The following is a 22470-nucleotide window of genomic DNA, read 5'->3' as shown; positions in this document are numbered from 1 at the left end:
ATGTAAAAAAGAAAAAATGCAGGGCTGAGGGTTCACTATGAAGTTTTGGACTAGTTGACATTGTTCTGAAGATCTAAGAATCCACACTTTGGGTAAGCCTGACCTCTTCTAATACAAATTGAAGATATCCAACTGCCATATCTCATTTGAATGAAAGAAAACATCTTCCTGGATTTAAAGTGAACATATCCATGGACTGGTAGGGCTTAGAGACCCTTGGCTGTGGCAGTTAAAATAACTTCCAGGCCAGCTCACCTTGAGAATCTTTCCTCACTGACTTGGCTAAGATAACCCCTCTGAATAGTCTCCTAGCTCAGACAATGGCTTCTGAATACCATTCAGAATGGAGATCGCATTTACTCCAGTTCATGTGCTTCAATTAAAGTCATACAGGAATTTCCAGGTTCCTAATGACATGACTCAGGGCCTAGTCAAGCCTCCCTATGCCCCCACACAACATAATCCCACTACTGCTGAAAACTTTCCTGTGGCTTTCCTCTGTTCTAGAGGGAATCTGTCTCCTCCTCTGTAGCCAAAGTAATTCTGCTCAGAAATTAAGATCCAACTGTAAGGAGACTTCTTTCTCAACTGCCAGCATCACGTTCCTAACCTCACCCCAACCCTCCTGGGGACAGTACCTTGGTGATGTCCAGTGCTCTCTCCTTCCTTGAATTCAGCTCAAGTGTTTCCCAAGAGGATGGGTTTATTTTGAAGTTTCCTAGAGTTGGGAAATGACATTTGAAGAAGTTGAAGGAACTCTAGTAACATCCCCACTCTCCTACATTCTTACCTCCTTCTGAAGTCACCAGCACACGTGTGGGCACTGGCCACTGCTGTCTGGTAGGCTCCAGGTACACAAAGTTTCAATTTCAGGACTCAGAGAGTGATCCTCCTTCCAACAGATTCTCATGAATCTGAGTAAGGATAGGAAATTTGAATCTAAACAGGGTTAGAATGTAGGACTCAAGGAATTCTACAGTGGAGGATGGGCAGAGGTGGGGGAGGGGAGACATTTCCTGATGGACTCTGACAGGTGGGCAAAATGTAGGTGTTCCCTTCAGGTGTAATTGTACAGCACAGTTGATATGCAGCTCTTTAGGTCCATTTGAGGATTCTTTCTCAGATTCACAGTAACAGACTTATTCCAAGTTCTTCATGCTTGGATTCTTCATCAGTAAACTTCATTTTATGGCCACCTACACACACTGCTCTTCAAGTATAGTGTTAGGCTTTCCTTTTACTTCAATAACTTCATTTTCTGAACAAAAACCAGAACACATAATCTGGTAAATGCATGTTTTCTTATGGATTATAGGAAAAATCCTAGTTTATTTCCTCTTATTTGGTTGTTGTTACATATTTAAATTTTACCTTTTAACGATTTTAATTTTCTTGTTTAAACAGGACACCTTTGCATTCTTTGAAATTCAATTTTGCAAAATGGAACATGCAGTGATACATCTTCCCCTGCCCCTCTCCCCTGGCAGCCCTGTTCTCCTCACCAGAGGACTCAAGGTTAATTGCTTCTTTTTAATTATTTCAGAGAGATTTCATGCAATTGAAAGCAATATACTATAAGTTCATTTTAAATAATCTTTTTCACTTTTATTACATATTATGACAACAATATCTGTTTCTGCATCGTCCATTACCAATTTCGTTGTGATTACCGTCTTTGTACTGGTAGCTTGGTGCTATCTTTATTTTGTTAGGATAGATTACTAAAATGAGCAAGCATCCTATTTCTTTAAATTTTAAGGTATGCCTAAGAATAATGCTTTCAAAGTTAAGAAAGAAAAGTGCATTATTCTCAGTTGAATTTGCAATTCATTAAACCACAAATAATACTTTAGTATATGTATGTGTGTCCCAAATATTACATGAAATACATGTATGCTGTGAAAATATTAGTGATTTCTGAAAGGCCATGGATGACATAAAAATAAATGCAATCCAGGCGTGTCCTTCTTCCAATCTGAGGACACTGCCTTAGGGGCGACCTCTTCTAAAACTAGTTCACTGAGGATCCTCTCTAGGTGCAGAGAGCTACTCTGCTGTTCTGTAATCATAAAAATCACGAATGATCTTTTCTTGCAAGCCCTTTTACGAGGCACGGACGGCTGTGCGGCTCCAGAAGCTGGGGCATCGCCTGCCCCAGGAGCACCCTCACAGCATCTTCTTGGGGATCCCTTTCCCGCCTTTCCTACAGACCCCGCCCCAGGAAGCAGTCCCTGTAGGGCCTGGCCCCGCCCACGCGTGCACACCTCTCCCGGTGTCAGTTGGGAACCGTTCCCAGAAGGGAATCGCGAGCTTGCAGCTCAGAGGGCGTGTGGACATCAGTGCTGGGGGAGGGGGTCATGACCTCTCACCAGGGTCCTGCTGCTCCTAGCCTGTTTTATGTATCAGTTATATAAAGAATAAAAGCACACACCCAGGTCCCCGAGGGCCCTTGGCAGAAAGGTCCCGTTTTCCCTGCGGTTCTGGCAGCCCCTTCCCAGTAGCAGGTGGGTTGTTGGGGAGGAGGCGGGCAGCTGCCGAGGAGCCCGCTGGGCCCTAGTGCCTGGACCACATGGGCAGTGGGATTTCTTACAGGTCCAACACTAAAGAATAGATAAATTGTTAAAAGCAGAGACGACAAACAAACAAAAAACAAAAGAGGAGAGTACCATAGACTATAAATGTCAGCACAGTTTAGGAAGCTGGAAAGCAGATAGGTTAGTAATGGTTAAGCACAGATAATCTGATTTGAATTGCAATTCTTTGAATTTCTTCTAGGAAAACTTTCTTGCCTAACAAGGAAATCAAATGCTTTGTAAACCTATTTCCCTTACTTTTGTTGCAGTCACCATTGTTGTGTTGCTGTAGATGTATTCCCCGCAATATATGAGTGCAATGACAAAGATACTGAATAATTTAGCTTTAAAGAAAGAAAGAAAAAAAAGTAAAACCAAGTTTCATGGAATACAACAGCCCTGCTACTTTTGCTTTGGAAGGCATTGCCAAAATATGTGAGAAAAACAACTACCTTTCTAATAGACATGTTAAGAGCACATCGAGTTAATGTTAAAGTGTATGGTCAATACTGTTAATTTCTATGGATCCTTTAATTTTCAGTATTTATAAATAATATAGTTGTCTTAGTCTCCACAGTTTTAGAAGATGGTATAATTAGGATTGTTTTTTCTACAGTCTACTGTAGAAATTACTTAGTTTTTAGAAATCCATGGTTTTATGTTCCTCTTTCAATAGCCCAGAGAGTGACCGAATCAGCACAAGTGACTGCCCCCTCTTGGACAACTCTTAGCAGCAGGGCCAGAGCAGATGTGTTCAGCAGATGCACTTCAGCAAATGGAGCTTCTTTTAAGCTGAATATTCATCTCTGACAACATAGGCCTGCCGTAGCCAACATTTACTTTGGAATTCATCTTTTTAAGGTAAGAAATATTCATAGAAATTGTATGTAGATGCCTTTCATGTTGAAAATGCTTTTTGAGACTCACTGTATAAACTTTAGGACCTATGCTGTGCTTATTTAACTTCTTCCCATCTTTTCCTTAGTTTCTTTAGGTAAAGGTATAATCGTTTTGATTTTTTTCTTAATATCGCATGCATACAGTATCCATTGTTTGAATCTGAGTTGTAGCTTATCAGTAATAAAACAAGTCATAAATGCCATTATCAGTTTATTTGGTTTATTTTCCCAGGAGGCTTGAGGCTCTGAAAACTGTCATTCCTTGTCAGGAAAGGGCACATTGTAACATATTTACTACTTTATGTTACATGGATTGCATGTTTTTTGAAAGAAAAATTTGAGAGCATCACATATTACACCAGCATCACTATTATAATAGTAAATCAGATTTGCTTAAGGAAATCCAGTCAATCTATAGTGAAGGATTATTATCTCTTTGCAAAGATTGAAAGACTGGTAATACATAGATGGTTTCAAAAATCTCAGCTCTGATACTTCCACACATCTGAAAACACATATTAGAAGTACACCAAGCATTACTTGTCCCAAGCAAATGAGCGTATTTTAGCTATGTGAAAGATAATTTCATGAACATATTTGTTTTCAGTGAATGAGTGGGGTGGGGGTAAGGGGATCTCTACATTTTTTTTTAAGTGATAACTAAGGTGTTACTGTTAAGAACACCTCTCATTTCTATCGAGAAAATAAAATGTAAGGTAGTTTGTTTCATCCAGTTTTCATATGTAAGAAAAGTTCATTTTGTTTGACTTAAGTGTGTGTTTAAACATTTAATCCTGAATCTCTGGTGCCCACATATTTTTATCTAGAAAACCTTCAGACAGTATCATCTCATTACCCCCCCCCCACTCCCACCATTTTGTTGCAGCTGGTGTCCAGATATGTATGCATATTCTTAAATGGTGATTTTACTATTTAGGGGAGAGTTTTCGGTAAGGATATATTTGAAGATTGACTTTTTTTGTATTGTCTTTCATTCTTTTGACTTTGGCAAAATGTGCATTAGATATTCATGATCATTGCATATTTTTGTCATTACAATGTATCTTTTGTGTTTTTGAATGTCTTCATTTTATTGTTGTGACTTTACTATGAACTTTAAATAAAAGGGTAGAAAATTTTAAAAAAAGGTAATGTCTGCTGAGCCCCATGGTTCTCTAAGGCTATCACTGAGCTCACTGTTGTGTGTGCTCTTGGGTTACTTGCATCTGCTGTGTCAGTACCAGGAGCTGCTCCCTGAGGGTGTTCTCCTGCCCTCCCGATGCCGCCTTGCACGGTGGGGAGCATTTATAGTGTGAGAATCAGGAACCTGCAGACCACACCCTGCTGCAGTTATTGACTATTGGATTGTCTAGATTTAAAGTGAGTTAGGAGATTTAATAATGTAGAGCAAACTTCAGTGTGTCAGATCTGTATCTGTTACATTCTAATAATACAAAAATGTGAGGTTAAGTTCTTCAATATTTTGAAAACCATTATTGTATTGAGGAAAGAGGTAGCTAACATTATTAAAACTTGAGTGAATTTCTAGGGCATAAAAAGCATCAAAAGAATTATGTGAGGATCAACTGACTGTTCAGAATTACAATACTAAGTGTTGTATATTTTGAAACTATTTGTAGATAGTGTGCTACACACCTACTAAAATTTGTTATACTTCATGTGTATAATCTCCACATTTACTTTATCAGATATGCAGTTTGATAAATTTGGCTGCACACCATTCTGTATTTGGGGCTCTACTGTGGGAAGGGATGTGTTTGGAGTGTGAGGCATATGTGTGTTCCTCTGTGGGTTGTTAGTCAACAGAATGTGTATTTGAGCAAATTTTGTTTTTGACTTCATGGGTGAGAGGTAGGGGCTGGTTGTTTTCCTTGAACTGGGCTAATATATATGGGTTATTTGTGGGCCTCCTGGTGATAATAGAAATTCAGGGAGTATGAGCTCTGTTATGCAGGTCTTTGGGAATGTGTTCCTATGAATTCAGTTTGGGGTTTGTGTCTGTGTTTAACGAGTTGGAGGGAATGTGATATGTATTCAAATGTTTGGATTGGTAGTGTAGGTGTGCAAATTTGTGATTAAGTAGAGGTCGTGAGTATGTTGTTTGAGTGTTTCTGGGGAGAAGTGTTTTTGAGAATGTGAGATGCAGTACATGTATAAAAATGAGTTGGGATTAATTATTTGTAATTTGAGGCTTTGGGAATGTTTTTCTTTGTAACATGTTATGTGTGTTTTTGCCATGAATTTGGTGCATTTTTTTAATTTAATTGTGAGTTTGGTAGGTTTCTCCCTATGCATGTGGCAATACTATGGAATGTATCTGTGTATACTAGTTTGAAGGATCTATGCTTTGTGTATTTGGGGAGTGGAGGGTCGTTTGAATATGCCTAGTGCATGTTGAATGTTGATGCATGTTTCCATGATTTTCAGGAATTTTGTGTGTGTGTGTGTCATCATTTGAGTGTAGCTATATGACTATATTGTGTAGCAGGTGGATGTTGTATATGTTCAGATAGAAGGACTGTGGGGTGTCATGAATCTGTATTCTAGAAGATAGTGGATTTATTTTTGTGACTGTTCTTTTTTTTAATTTGGTTTTACAGTGATATATTCACATACCATGCAGTCATCCACAGTGTACAATCGAGTGTTCACAATACCATCATACAGTGGTGCACTCATTACTACCATCAATTTTTTAACATTTTCATTACTCCAAAACAAAAAATAAAAATAAAAATAAAAGTGAAAAAGAACATGTATAACATGCCATCCTCTCATCCCACAATATTTTTCTTTAAATTTTGTCCCCATTTTTCTACTCATCTGTCCATACACTGCAAAAAGGGAGTGTGAACCACAAGGTTTTTGCAATCAGACAGTTTCACTCTGTAAGCTACATAGTTACACAGTCATCAATCCCATGATGCTGGGTCTAGGCTCATCCCCAGGAGTCATGCCTCTGTTGCCAGGGGGATTTATACCCCTGGGAGTAGGGAGATTCTGTGACTGTTCTTGACTCTGAGGGTTGTAGCTGCAGTTAGTTTGGGTATGTGTGTGTATGGAGGGCAACAGAGTGGCATCTGCTCATATTTGTACTGTGTTTGAGAATTGTGAGTGTATTTGATGCATATGTAAATTTAGAGTTTGTGTATTCAAGAGTCACAGCGAGACTGGTGAGCTGTATGTTTTAGTTACTCCTCCAGGAAAGTAGGTAGAAAGCCAGGAACTGCGTGGACTGGACACCACACAGCAATCTGACTTTGGGCATACTTCATACAACACTCATGAAAACGTGGAACTGCTGAGATCAGCGAAATCTGTAAGTTTTTGTGGCCAGGGGACCCGCGCCCCTCCCTGCCAGGCTCAGTCCTGTGGGAGGAGGGGCTGTCAGCTCCAGGAAGGAGAAGGGAGAAGTGCAGTGGCAGCCCTTATCGGAAACTCATTCTACTGATCCAAAATCCAACCATAGATAGACTGAGACCAGACACCAGAGAATCTGAGAGCAGCCAGCCCAGCAGAGAGGAGACAGGCATAGAAAAAAAACAACACGAAAAACTCCAAAATAAAAGCGGAGGATTTTTGGAGTTCTGGTGAACACAGAAAGGGGAAGGGCCCTGAGGCGCATATGCAAATCCCGAAGAAAAGCTGATCTCTCTGCCCTGTGGACCTTTCCTTAATGGCCCTGGTTGCTTTGTCTCTTAGCATTTCAATAACCCATTAGATCTCTGAGGAGGGCCCGGTTTTTTTTTCTTTTTTTTTTTTTAATCCTTTTTTCTTTTTCTAAAACAATTACTCTAAGAAGCCAATACAGAAAGCTTCAAAGACTTACTCTTTGGGCAGGTCAAGTCAAGAGCAGAACTAGGAGAGCTCTGAGACAAAACGCAATAATCCAGTGGCTGAGAAAATTCACTAAACACCACAACTTCCCAAGAAAAGGGGGGTGTCCGCTCACAGCCATCATCCTGGTGGACAGGAAACACTCCTGCCCATCACCAGCCCCATAGCCCAGAACTGCCCCAGACAACCCAGTGTGACGGAAGTGCTTCAAATAACAGGCACACACCACAAAACTGGGCGTGGACATTAGCCTTCCCTGCAACCTCAGCTGATTGTCCCAGAGTTGGGAAGGTAGAGCAGTGTGAATTAACAAAGCCCCATTCAGCCATCATTTGAGCAGACTGGGAGCCTCCCTACACAGCCCAGCAGCCCAGAACTGCCCTGGGGGGATGGCACTCACCTGTGACATAGCACAGTCATCCCTCAACAGAGGACCCGGGGTGCACGGCCTGGAAGAGGGGCCCACTTGCAAGTCTCTGGAGCCATACGCCAATACCAAGGACTTGTGGGTCAGTGGCAGAGACAAACTGTGGCAGGACTGAACTGAAGGATTAGACTATTGCAGCAGCTTTAAAACTCTAGGATCACCAGGGAGATTTGATTGTTAGAGCCACCCCCCCCCTCCCTGACTGCCCAGAAACACGCCCCATATACAGGGCAGGCAACACCAACTACACACGCAAGCTTGGTACACCAATTGGACCCCACAAGACTCACTCCCCCACTCACCAAAAAGGCTAAGCAGGGGAGAACTGGCTTGTGGAGAACAGATGGCTCGTGGACGCCACCTGCTGGTTAGTTAGAGAAAGTGTACTCCACGAAGCTGTAGATCTGATAAATTAGAGATAAGGACTTCAATTGGTCTACAAATCCTAAAAGAACCCTATCAAGTTCAGCAAATGCCACGAGGCCAAAAACAACAGAAAATTATAAAGCATATGAAAAAACCAGACGATATGGATAACCCAAGCCCAAGCACCCAAATCAAAAGATCAGAAGAGACACAGCACCTAGAGCAGCTACTCAAAGAACTAAAGATGAACAATGAGACCATAGTATGGGATATGAAGGAAATCAAGAAGACTCTAGGAGAGCATAAAGAAAACATTGCAAGACTAAATAAAAAAATGGATGATCTTATGGAAATTAAAGAAACTGTTGACCAAATTAAAAAGATTCTGGACACTCATAGTACAAGACTAGAGGAAGTGCTAGCCAGGGCAATCCGGCAAGACAAAGAAATAAAAGGCATCCAAATTGGAAAAGAAGAAGTAAAACTGTCATTGTTTGCAGATGATATGATCTTATATCTAGAAAACCCTGAGAAATCGACGATACAGCTACTAGAGCTAATAAACAAATTTAGCAAAGTAGCAGGATACAAGGTTAATGCACATAAGTCAGTAATGTTTCTATATGCTAGAAATGAACAAACCGAAGAAACACTCAAGAAAAAGATACCATTTTCAATAGCAACTAAAAAAATCAAGTACCTAGGAATAAACTTAACCAAAGATGTAAAAGACCTATACAAAGAAAACTACATAACTCTACTAAAAGAAATAGAAGGGGACCTTAAAAGATGGAAAAATATTCCATGTTCATGGATAGGAAGACTAAATGTCATTAAGATGTCAATTCTACCCAAACTCATCTACAGATTCAATGCAATCCCAATCAAAATTCCAACAACCTACTTTGCAGACTTGGAAAAGCTAGTTATCAAATTTATTTGGAAAGGGAAGATGCCTCGAATTGCTAAAGACACTCTAAAAAAGAAAAACGAAGTGGGAGGACTTACACTCCCTGACTTTGAAGCTTATTATAAAGCCACAGTTGCCAAAACAGCATGGTAGTGGCACAAAGATAGACATATAGATCAATGGAATCGAATTGAGAATTCAGAGATAGACCCTCAGATCTATGGCCGACTGATCTTTGATAAGGCCCCCAAAGTCACTGAACTGAGCCATAATGGTCTTTTCAACAAATGGGGCTGGGAGAGTTGGAAATCCATATCCAAAAGAATGAAAGAGGACCCCTACCTCACCCCCTACACAAAAATTAACTCAAAATGGACCAAAGATCTCAATATAAAAGAAAGTACCATAAAACTCCTAGAAGATAATGTAGGAAAACATCTTCAAGACCTTGTATTAGGTGGCCACTTCCTAGACTTTACACCCAAAGCACAAGCAACAAAAGAGAAAATAGATAAATGGGAGCTCCTCAAGCTTAGAAGTTTCTGCACCTCAAAGGAATTTCTCAAAAAGGTAAAGAGGCAGCCAACTCAATGGGAAAAAATTTTTGGAAACCATGTATCTGACAAAAGACTGATATCTTGCATATATAAAGAAATCCTACAACTCAATGACAATAGTACAGTCGGCCCAATTATAAAATGGGCAAAAGATATGAAAAGACAGTTCTCTGAAGAGGAAATACAAATGGCCAAGAAACACATGAAAAAATGTTCAGCTTCACTAGCTATTAGAGAGATGCAAATTAAGACCACAATGAGATACCATCTAACACTGGTTAGAATGGCTGCCATTAAACAGGAAACTACAAATGCTGGAGGGGATGTGGAGAAATTGGAACTCTTATTCACTGTTGGTGGGACTATATAATGGTTCAGCCACTCTGGAAGTCAGTCTGGCAGTTCCTTAGAAAACTAGATATAGAGTTACCATTCGATCCAGCGATTGCACTTCTCGGTATATACCCGGAAGATCTGAAAGCAGTGACACGAACAGATATCTGCACCCCAATGTTCATAGCAGCATTATTCACAATTGCCAAAAGATGGAAACAACCCAAATGTCCTTCAACAGATGAGTGGATAAATAAAATGTGGTATATACACATGATGGAATACTACGCGGCAGTAAGAAGGAACGATCTCGTGAAACATATGACAATATGGATGAACCTTGAAGACATAATGCTAAGTGAAATAAGCCAGGCACAAAAAGAGAAATATTATATGCTACCACTAATGTGAACTTTGAAAAATGTATAACAAATGGCTTATAATGTAGAATGTAGGGGAACTAGCAATAGAGAGCAATTAAGGAAGGGGGAACAATAATCCAAGAAGAACAGATAAGCTATTTAACGTTCTGGGGATGCCCAGGAATGACTATGGTCTGTTAATTTCTGATGGATATAGTAGGAGCAAGTTCACAGAAATGTTGCTATATTAGGTAACTTTCTTGGGGTAAAGTAGGAACATGTTGGAAGTTAAGCAGTTATCTTAGGTTAGTTGTCTTTTTCTTACTCCCTTGTTATGGTCTCTTTGAAATGTTCTTTTATTGTATGTTTGTTTTCTTTTTAACTTTTTCTTCATACAGTTGATTTAAAAAAGAAGGGAAAGTTAAAAAAAAAAAAAAACAAGGAAAAAAAAAAAAAGATGCAGTGCCCCTTTGAGGAGCCTGTGGAGAATGCAGGGGTATTCGCCTACCCCACCTCCATGGTTGCTAACATGACCACAGACATAGGGGACTGGTGGTTTGATGGGTTGAGCCCTCTACCACAGGTTTTACCCTTGGGAAGACGGTTGCTGCAAAGGAGAGGCTAGGCCTCCCTATGGTTGTGCCTCAGAGCCTCCTCCCGAATGCCTCTTTGTTGCTCAGATGTGGCCCTCTCTCTCTGGCTAAGCCAACTTGAAAGGTGAAATCACTGCCCTCCCCCCTACGTGGGATCAGACACCCAGGGGAGTGAATCTCCCTGGCAACGTGGAATATGACTCCCGGGGAGGAATGTAGGCCTGGCATCGTGGGACGGAGAACATCTTCTTGACCAAAAGGGGGAGGTGAAAGGAAATGAAATAAGCTTCAGTGGCAGAGAGAATCCAAAAGGAGCCGAGAGGTCACTCTGGTGGGCACTCTTACGCACACTTTAGACAACCCTTTTTAGGTTCTAAAGAATTGGGGTAGCTGGTGGTGGATACCTGAAACTATCAAACTACAACCCAGAACCCATGAATCTCAAAGACAGTTGTATAAAAATGTAGCTTATGAGGGGTGACAAGGGGATTGGGAAAGCCATAAGGACCACACTCCACTTTGTCTAGTTTATGGATGGATGAGTAGAAAAATAGGGGAAGGAAACAGACAAAGGTACCCAGTGTTCTTTTTTACTTCAATTGCTCTTTTTCACTCTAATTATTATTCTTGTTATTCTTGTGTGTGTGCTAATGAAGGTGTCAGGGATTGATTTGGGTGATGAATGTACAACTATGTAATGGTACTGTGAACAATCGAAAGTACGATTTGTTTTGTATGACTGCGTGGTATATGAATATATCTCAATAAAATGAAGATTAAAAAAAAAAAAAAAAGACATAATGCTGAGCAAAATAAGCCAGGCACAAAAAGAGAGATATTGTATGTTACCACTAATGTGAATTCTGTGAAAAATGTACAATGTTTTATACTGTAGAATGTAGGGGACCTAGAGATACCAATTAGTGGAGGGGGAATGATAATCTAATAAGAACAGATAAACTATGGAGGGTAATCTCAATGTTATGGGAATGCTCAGGAATGATTATGGTTTGTAAACTTTCTTGGATATAGTAAGATCATGTTGGAAGCAATAGAGTTATTTTAGGTTTTTTTTTTCTCTTATTCCTTTGTTTTCTTAGGGGTTGTTAATTTTCTTGGGGTATGGTAGGAACATGTTGGAAGCAAAGTAGTTATTTTAGGTTATTTGTTTTCCTTAATCCATTGCTTTGTTTGAAATGTTGTGGGGGTTTTTTGGTTGTTGTTTGCCTGTTTGTTTTTAATTTTTTGATAAACAAAGTTAAAAAATTGAAAAAAAATCAGTAGAAAAATGGGAGTAAAAACTAAATGACAAATAGGGTGGGATGGGGGGATGGTTTGGGTATTCTCTTTTCACTTTTATTTTTTATTCTTATTCTGATTCTTTCTGATGTAAGGAAAATGTTCAGAAATAGATTGTGGTGATGAACGCATAACTATATGATCATACTGTGAACAGTTGATTGTATACCATGGATGACTGTATGGTTTGTGAATATATTTCAATAAAACTGAATTTAAAAAAAAAAAAAAAAGAGTCACAGCAGTTTGGTGTAGATCTTCTAAGGCTGTTTGAATTTAACAGAAGGGTGCTATTAGTATCTATCCTGGTAAGTTAATATGTATGTACATGATGGAGTAACTGGGTTGGGTGTTTGTGCATGGAGGCAAATACAGAAATTTACCTGAATACTGTGGGTGCAAGGTGACGGGCTCCTCGAGCTTGAGCTCGGTTTGTTTCAGCTCTTGCACTGCTCATTGAAAGCCAGATATGAGCTGACATGGCCACTGCACAGCTGCCATGGCTTCTCTGCCCTTGGGAAACCCACCCTCTATTATTTTTAACATAATTCTATTGAGATATATTCACACACCATACAATGTCTCCAACATACACAATCAGTGGTTCACAGAATCATCACATATTCCTGTATTCATCACCATCATCATTTTTAGAGCATTAGCATTAATTCAAAAAAAAATAAAAGAAAGAAGGAGGCCCCAAACATCCCATAGTCATTACCCCTCCCTCTTACTGACCCCTAGTATTGCACTTTACCCAAATTTTAGAGGTAGTTTAATCAAGACAGTGTGGTATTGTCAGAGATAGCTCTATAGATCAGTGGTGCAGAATATCCAGAAGTAGATCCATGCAAACATGGACAGCTTTTTTTTTCTGCATAGTTATGCCATCATTATGAAAGATTCCAGCTGCTGAATTACATTTCAACAACTTCAGGTATTTCTTTACGGCTATTCTAAAACACCAGACACTAAAAAGAAATATCTATATAAAGAGTCAGTAGTCACAGAGACATCTGTGAAATCCTAATTGCTCTGTTACACCTCCTCTCTCCCATTTGATCATTCTCTCAGTCTTCAGCGATATCTAGGCAATGACCATTTTAACTTCTTCATGCTGGAAATGGGTGTTGACCTTTTGGAGTAGAGGAATGAAACTGGTTGATGTTGTTGCAAAGACTGGTACTTCTGACTTTCAGGGCTTATCAGGCGTAGGACAAATCTGGAGGCCTTAGGTGTCTGAAAAAAAAATAAACTTAGTAGGAAAAACTTCTATAGAGACTTAGATAGAGTCCAGGGCATTCCTAGCATTTTCATGAGTACTGTTGTTTGGGGCTTAGCACAGTATGTTAGTTTCCCATATCTGGCTGAAGCTTTCGTATGAGTAACCTCCAGAATGACCCATTGACAATACTGGAAATCTCTTAGCACTGAACCTATATTTTGTTTCATTTCTTTTCCCCTTTTTGGTCCAGAAGGCGTTCTCAGTCCCATGATGCCTAGGCCAAGCTCACACTAGAAGTCATGCCCCATGTTGCAATGGAGACTTATACCCCTAGGAGTCATGTACCATGTAGGGGGAGTATGGCATATTCATTTGAAGAGTTGGTTTAAAGACAGAGGCCACATCTGAGCAAAAAAGAGGCTTACTCTTAGTCAGAAGTTCAAATACAACTTTTATAAGCTGCAACTACAGCTTTGCCATTGCAGAAAAAATTAGTTTTATAACAGTAAGCCTCAAGATCCAGGGCTTGGCTTATTATACTGGGGGTCCCTAGTGTCTGAGAGAATATCAGGAATTCTCCAGGAGGGGAAGTTTAATAGCTCCAGATTTTTTCAGGTTATCAGGGGACAGAAATGGGCAGAGACTGGGCAATTGATGATGGAGTTCAGGATGTTCAAATAAGGCTAATTGTAAAATTTGTTAATCACAGTGGCAAGATTCACTGTTACACATTCCCAGGTTTTAGCCTCCACCTTTCCTTCTGGGACATATGTGTCTCTGAACTTCCCCTTTCCACCCCATTAACACACCATTCAGTACCTGTAATTTTTCTCACAATGACATGCTACCATCACCTCTATGCATTTCGAATCTTTAAGTTTAACCTGCTTAAATATTCTGCACCTATTAAGCAACCCCTCTCCTTTCTTTAGCCTCATCTTATATCCTGATAAGATGACCTATATTTGTCCTTTTGTGGCTGACTTATTTCACTTAACATAATGTCCTCAAGGTCCATCAATGTTGTCACATGCTTTAGGGTTTCCTTCCATCTTACTACTGAATAATACTCCATTACATGTATATACCGCATTTTGTTTATCCTTTCATCTGTTGATGGACACTTGGGTTTTTGTCAACTTTTGGCAATTGTGTATAATGCTAATGAACATCAGTGTGCAAATGTCTGTTCATGTCCCTGATTTCAGTTCTTTTGTGTATAACCCAAGTAGTGGGATTGACAGATTTTAACTTCCTAAGGAGCTACCAAACTGTCCTCCTTGCATTGCCACCAGCATTGAAAAAGTGTTCTTGTTTCACCGCATCCTCTCCAACACTTGTAGTTTCCTATTTGTTTAGTAGTGGCCATTCTAATAGGTGTCAGTTGATATGGCATTGTGGTTTTGATTAGCATGTCCCTAATAGCTAGTGAAGATGAATATATTTTTATACACTTTTTAGCTATCTGTGTTTCCTCTTGGAAAAAGTGTCTATTTATGTCTTTTGCTCATTTTTAATTGTCTTTTTATTCTTGACTTATAGGATTTCTTTGTATATTCTGGATATCCAACCATAACCAGATATGTGGTTTCCAAATATTTTCTCCTGATTCGGCTGCCTGTTCCCCCATTTGTCAAACTCCTTTGAAGTACAGAAGTTTTCAATTTTGAGGAGTTCCCATTTATCTATTTTTTCTTTTGTTGCATGTTGTTGGGATGTAAGTTCTAGTTATGAAATACCTCTTATTGTTAGATCTTGAAGATGTTTCCCTATATTTTCTTCTAGAAGTTTTATGTTACTGGCTCTTATGTTCATATTTTTGATCCATTTTTAATTAATTTTTGTATAGGGTATGAGACATGAGTCATGTTTCATTCTTTTGGATATGGGTATTTTGAATACCACTGCTTTATATACATTAATGTTCATTTTATCTTGTGATATAGTTTATATTATCTCCCTTTACAAGTGAGAAACTAAGGCCTAGTAAATTCACCATGCTATATTAGCTTAAAAGCATATGGAAAAGGTGAGACTCAGTCACCTCACAAAACTGCTCCACATGATGTAGACATAGTAAGTAGGCACTAACTAAAAGTTGGGAAGACCTAGTAAAGAATCAAGAGAAAGAAAAAAACATCTAAGAAAATAAATAAAAATCAGGTAGTGAATTAAAAGGCAGTATTAGCAATGGTCCCTTGTTATTATAATTACGGTAAAGTGTCCCTAAATTCCTACTCCTAGTAATCCCAACATAAATCTTAATTCTCACCAAATAGATTGCATAACCCACATAGTTGTCGCTTGATATCACCTAAACAGTATTCTGACCCTTTAATGAATTTTTCTCCAAATTTTGAAATTTATTCCAGTGCATAGTTTATCATATATCATAAAATATTTTACAGTGATCAGGCCTTGGCATATACAAGTCTGTTCCAGCATGAAGTCTGGCTTTTATACAAGACCCCTAATCTGATCAGAAGGGACACAAATTACTGTATAGCTGTCTGATACATAAACCTTGATTCACAAAGTGACCCAATGGGGCAAAAGGATAGTTACGTTTATTATCTAATGAAATAATTTGTTTGCTCATTCTAATGCAGATATAATTTTATTGACTCCAAAAAGCAAAGAGTACCGATGAAAGGCCCAAATGAGAAGGGTGTAAATGTACCCAGAATCACTATTCACAATTATGAAATTTAACCTTTGCTGAATAACTGCCATATGCCCAATGTGTTATTTATCTCAACAATTCTGGCAAGAATTCCATGAAGTAGTTTTTATTTCCATGTTACGGCTAGGAAAACTGAGGCTCAGGGAAGGCCAGTGGCTTGCTCAGGGCACAAAAATAAGAGTTAGGAGTGGGGAACTGAATTTTTCTATCTTAAAGCCAAAGCATGCTTCTTCCAAATGCCAAGCTAAAACTTGAGGCAGAACAGTGATGGGTAAGTGTCATTCACCTACTAGTTACCTGTTTCTCCATTTCACAAAACTCGTCTGTATCCTGTAATCAAATAAACATGCTATTTCCTCTAAGAAAATACAAATAAGCCTATTAGGTATAACATAGAATTCAAAAGTTTGACACACACACAACGTTGTGATGAGAGGGCACTGGACAAAAACGTGATGAAGTATAATAAAAACAATTTTAAAAAGCCTCTTTCAAGCCTATCCAGGGCCTTACTGACTGGACTGGGATGGGGGAAGGAAAGGTGCTGCCCTGGGAGAGGCTCCAGCCAGAGCACCCCCATATGTGGACTCTCACCCCATCCCCATCAGGGCTGAAGGCCAGTGACCGCCAGGGAGGCTATTTGGGGAAAGTAGACAGGGAGCCCGCAAGCTGGCCTGGCAGAGGACCCTGGGACCCGGCTGCTCGGGAAGGAAATGTCTCCTGGGCAGCTGCAGCCCCTGTCCTGTGGTCTCACCCCCTAGGCTTGGCTCGCAAAGGAGGGGCCTGTGGTGTCTCCCCACTGCCTTCCCCATTTCTCCCTGTGGCTCCCACACTTCACAGGTGCCTCGATCAAAGCCACAACTCCTGGATCACAGTCAGGGATCCGAGCTTGTAATTCAGCTCCGATTCTCATCCCAACATCGTGCTCGTCGTCGCTGCTGCAGCTGCTCTCGGGCTCCGAGTAGTGCAGCCGCCGAGGATGGTCGAGGCTCCGCTGGACCCGCCGCCCCCGGGCTCCTGGCGCTGCCCTTGGCCAATCGGTTCTTCCCCAGTAAGGCCGGACCTTTCTCCATCATGCCAGGAACGGAAGGAAAGGAGAGGCTGTAAGTTGAGGGGAAGAGGTTGGAGTCAGGGTGAAGGGGGAGATGGCTCACTGCTGCGTGCAGGAGGGAAAGAAGGAGGAGGACAAGGCAGAGGAGAAGCTGTTAATATGGAGCCGCCAGAACTGCCCTGCAGTAGCACAGTCCTGCAAGATTTTGGCTTCAACTTGCATTTCCCTAATGGCTATTGATATTGATCCTCTTTTCATGTACTTTATTGGCCATTTGTGTGTCTTCTTTGCAGAAATGTCTGTTCAAGTCCTTTGCCCATATTATATAGGTTTGTTTGTCCTTTTGTTGTTGAGTAGTGGTAATTTTTATCTATCTTGGATAAATTCAACAGTTATCAGGTATAGAATTTGCAACAATTTTCTCCCATTTATTTGTAGGTTGTCATTTCACTTTTTAATGTCCTTTGATGCACAAAAGTGTTTAATGAAGTCCATTTTGCCTATCTTTTGGTTTGTTGTTTCTGCTTTTGTTGTTACATTTAAAAATCATTGGCCAATCTAAGAGCATGAAAATTTCCTTTATGTTTTCTTATAACAGACTTTTATGTTTTAGCTCTTAAATTTTGGTTCTTGGCACATTTTGAGTTAATTTTTCTATATGGCTTGTGATAGGGTTCACCTCCAGTTTTTTTGTAAGTAGATATCCACTTTCTCATGACCATTTCTTAAAGATGCTGTTATTTGCATATTCATGGAGAAATGGATGTTTTTAGTAAGGCCTATAACTCTTCAAGTAATCAAGTCAAAAACTAAGAATCTTCCACAATAGAAAGCCTGAGTCTCAGCACCTCTTTGGAAAATTGTCAGAAGAGAGCACCAACCTCCAGGACCCTAGTATGGTTTGGATGTGCTAACAAAAGTGACATCAGCCCAGATTCTGGGGTGGATACACCATAGCAGTTATGATTTTTTAGAGGCAGGAGGAGGGAACCTGCCTTTCAGAAATTTTCTAGCAGGGACCACTGGTGCTGGGAAGACTTGGATATCAGTGCACCAATTCTTTGTACAGCCATCTCAGCCCTAACAGAGACAGAGAGAGAGAGAGAGAGAGGGAGAGAGAGAAAGGGAGAGAGAAGGACAATCAAGGTGTTTTAATTTGCTAGATTGCATAAGGAAATAGCATGGAATGGTTTGGCTCTAAAATGTGAATTTATTAGCTTATGGGAAAGTTGAAAGTTCAAATCAAGGCATTACCAAGGTGATACTTTCTCTTGAAGAGTGTAGCATTCTTGGGCTGGCTGCTGGTGATCCTGGCCCTTAGCTTTTCACATGGCAAGTCACATGGAGGTGTCTCTGGGTGTTGTGCTTCTCTTCCAGGTTCCACTGATGTCCCTTCTTGCTTCATGTGGCTTTTCTCTCTCACTGTCTGAATTTCATTCCACTTATAAGGGCTCCAGTAATAGGATTAAGACCCTTAACTTTAGTAGTCTCATCATAATGTCCTACTTATAATAGGTTCACACCCACAAAAATGATTTATATTTAAGAACATGTTTTTCTGAGGTACATACAGCTCCAAACCATCACAGAAGTTTCTGCTCCTTAGGAAACTGATGGTTGGGTGCAGAGCAAACATTCACTACATTCAACCAGTGCAACCTGAGCATGTAACTGCTGCTAATGGCAAACATGCCACCACTGTCCAACTTACAGATGAAGAAATAAGACTATGTCAAAGCCAATTGGCAATCACTGCATCCCAAACATTCACAGATCTCTCCTGGCCCTCACAGATGCTTCACCGATGGGAACAGAGGTTGAGTTGAATATTTCTGAGGTTCAGTGAGTAGGACTCCCATGGAAGGGGAGGGGCAGTAAACCACTTCTTCATGCTATGTGGGCAAGTGGCAGGTCCATGCCTGTCTTAAATGTAGATTTGCACCTAGCCCCCTATGATGGTTGGGTTCATGTGTCAACCTAGCCAGGTGATGATGCCCAGTTGTCTAGTCAGTCAAGCACTGGCCTAACCATTCCTGCAAGGGCATTTTCTGTCTGGTAAATAAATCAGAAGTCTGGTTTATTAAATCATCAGTCATCTGATTGCATGTGTGGCTGATTACATCAGTGATCAAATAAGGGAGTGTTCTTCAGCAATGAAAGAATCCAGTTGGTGGGATTTAATATAATCACTGAAGACTTTTAAGGGAGAAGGGAGAACTTTCATTACTTCTTCAGCCAGCCAGCCTCTCCTGGGGAGTTCATTGCTGGCCTTCATTGGAGTTGCAAGCGCACAGCCTGCTCTATAAAATTTGGATGCGTGCATCCCTACAATTGTGTAAGACACTTTTACAAAATCTCATATTTAAAGATACCTTCTGTTGGTTCTGTTTCCCTAGAAAACCCTAATTAATACACCCCCCATCCCAGCAACTTCCTTCTCTGAGGAGCCATATGTGACACCAGATCCTGTTCTATTCACCACTTCTGATATAGACAATCAGCCTAGACCTGAGCCTGATCTACCCATGTCTGACACAGAAATGAGGGCACTATACAGGGAAGGAGCCTTCCTGGAGGCATTGACAAGCATCTGACATTTTTGGGTCTTTCTAACTCCTTTTCACCCCCACAAATTCTGAAGAATCCCAGAATTCCCCACCTCCCAACAAGATGTGAGCTGGTGGTGCTTGGCTGACTCTGTGGCTGTGTTTTGGGTTGGCGGAGTCCTCACCACAGGTCCGTCTACCCTCTGCAGGGACTCTGAAGCCAAGGATTTCAAGAAGCTATTCCTGCAGGCCTCCATGCCAAGGACAAAACCTATAGGAGTGAGGACTTCCTGGCCTCCATATCTGTGTCCCTTATGGCAAGAAACAAGGCCATGCTCACCTGCCTATTCCCTTCCTTCATCCTGCTCCCTGCAGGATACCCACCAGCAGCCAGAGTCTAAAATCCTGCCTTGTTTGTGGTGGGTAGAAGCTCCAGTGCTGCCCTTTCCAGAAATCAGAACGGAGACAAGGTATAAAGTAAACGGGAAGCTCTACTGATGTTCCCCAAGCCATGTGCATGGCAGATCTCTGGAAAATCTCCCTGAGGCTTTAAGGACTTCTTTTCCCTGTGTTGTGAATCCAGCAGAATCTTTCTCCTTAGTTTCTGTCTCCCTAAACAGCTCCTTATATTCTGGAATGTTATTCCCAGGACCAGGAAGCTGGAGTTGATGCAGGAGCACTTCGTAGATATAACAAAATATAAGTGAATGGAAGGAAGCCAGGCAACCTGAGATTCAGAGAGAGCTAGTGACTAGAGCTGGTCCTGAAGCTGGTTCTCAACTAGGAGTTGTGCAACAGATTGTCCTGGAGATAGTTGTAGCTCTGGAGTTGTTGCTGTAGGTGCATTTTCTGTGGCTCAGACATTAGAGACAGCTCTAACTCTCAAGGTGGTGATAGAGCTTCCACTGACTGTACTTTTTAGAACTGGCATGGGAGCTGGCCTTTGAGCTGGTTTTTTCACTTGAATTGATGTTGCCTTCTGCTCTGAAACTGATACGTGAGCAGGCTTTACCACTGGAGCTGGTGCTGGCAATGACTCTAACTCTGGAACTGTTGATGGAGTTGTGGCTTGATCTATCTCTCTACCTGGTGCTGACTCTAGCCTGTGATATGCTGCCTTAAGCACAGGGACTAGTGCTGTATATGGTTCTGGTTCTAAAGCTGGTACTTCTGATGGTGCTAGAAGTGATGCTGGAGCAGACATAGAAGCTGTACAGCTGGTTGTACCTGTAGATATGTTGTTAGAGTTGCATTATAAAGGCACCTATTGACACTGAAATGCACAATTTTAAATGGTTAACAGTAAATACATTTGATGGGCATTTTAGAATAAGTAAGCAAAAACTTATAATACAATATGAAAAAAACTGCAAAAAGGAAAAAAGAAGAGAAAAAAATGCGCTTCCAGGTGAGGACACAAAATCTCTTTTGCTTGAGCTGATCCTGTTGTAATGCATGAATTAGAGCTGAAGATGATGCCTGAGCTGGCTCTTGCTCTTGAGTTGTGTGTAGCTAAGAGGTTCTGCTAAAGCTGAAACTGGAGTTTTATAAAAGTCTAAATGGTGACATGGTGTAGCTTCTGGCTCTAAATTTAGAGCTGATACTCTAGATTGAAGGGCCTTCTTCAATACTATCTTCTAAGATGCTTCCCAGGCTTCTGGCTTGTCTTTAGTGAACATTTACGTAGTTCCATGTAACTCCTTGGTCTAATCTAGCACTCTTACTCATCTCTGTATCTCAGTGAATTGTGTACTGTTCTGTCAGTACATTTAGCTTTGGAACAGCTTCCCTGCCATGACTCTACAAGACAGTCATTCAGTGAGCTTCATCAAAGGACAATCTCAGTGATTCTGATTTATTTACTCAGGGCTGAGGCCCAGGACTTTCTGTTTGGAAAAGCTCCTTGGGTGTTCCTTATCTACAGCCTGGGCTGAGATCTGCTGCCTTAGAGCTGACAAGGTGAGCTTTGCACTGAGCTGCCTTGTGGGCAGGGGCCCCCTTGGACCTTCTGCACCTCCTTGTCCTCTGGGAAGAAGGACCTTTGTGACCCTGAGTCAAACCCATGATGCAGATGAGAAGTACCAGGAGAGGGTTGTCACCACAGTGATCAGGATCCCTTCCCAGGGATGGGAGGCTTTAGGGGCATTCAATGGCTGGGTGCTTTTTTCATGGTTTTTTTGTTTTTTTTTTTAAATTTCTTGTCAAAGTGATGGCAGCTCCAGAGAATCTTTGGGGACTTGAGAAGGCTATGACGACATGATCCTTAGGAGATTTGATATTTATTCAAAGGAATATGTGAATTTAAAAGGGGAAATGTTTTTCATGCCTTTTAAGGCTTTTTCTATTACGTGGAAAAAACAATGTATGTTACAGTTTAAACTCTGGGAAAAGCACTTAAATTAGGGAAATCATTAAACACTTCAGGGTAAAACAACTCTGAGTAGCAAATATAACAGGCATGTCCTGTTCAAAATTTTCCACTTGAAACTGTAATTTGTGATGTTTCTTCTCTGAACATTTGAAATCTGATGGGCAATTGGGTAGTATATTAGGGGGAAAAATAACTGAAGCTAATGAAACTATAGGAGGCTATCAGGTTTTCATGTTTGGAGGAGTTATGCCCAGAAGAAAAATGGAGAGTCTGCTTCATGGAAGTGACTTAGGTTATGAAAAGGAGGAGGGAGAGTGAAACAGGGGGCAGAGTGAGAGAGAACAGAGCTAGCACAGACATCATGGACAGTCTCCCTGTATTTCTGGCATCATGGAGGGACCATGTCTGCTATGAAGA

At 40.7% G+C, this 22470-nt stretch overlaps 1 protein-coding gene across 6 annotated transcripts in view; it reads right to left on the bottom strand.

Moving 5' to 3' along the window:
- The window catches only part of LOC119507842 (solute carrier family 22 member 4-like), an 846933-nt gene that overhangs the window by 138436 nt on the left and 686027 nt on the right, over nt 1-22470 (bottom strand). The window lies entirely within an intron of this gene.

This window comes from Choloepus didactylus, chromosome 13 (assembly GCF_015220235.1).
Source record: "Choloepus didactylus isolate mChoDid1 chromosome 13, mChoDid1.pri, whole genome shotgun sequence".
In the NCBI taxonomy this organism is placed as follows: Eukaryota; Metazoa; Chordata; class Mammalia; order Pilosa; family Megalonychidae; genus Choloepus; species Choloepus didactylus.
The sequence above is the reverse complement of the archived record's forward strand: the minus strand, read 5'-3'. Positions and strand labels throughout refer to the sequence as shown.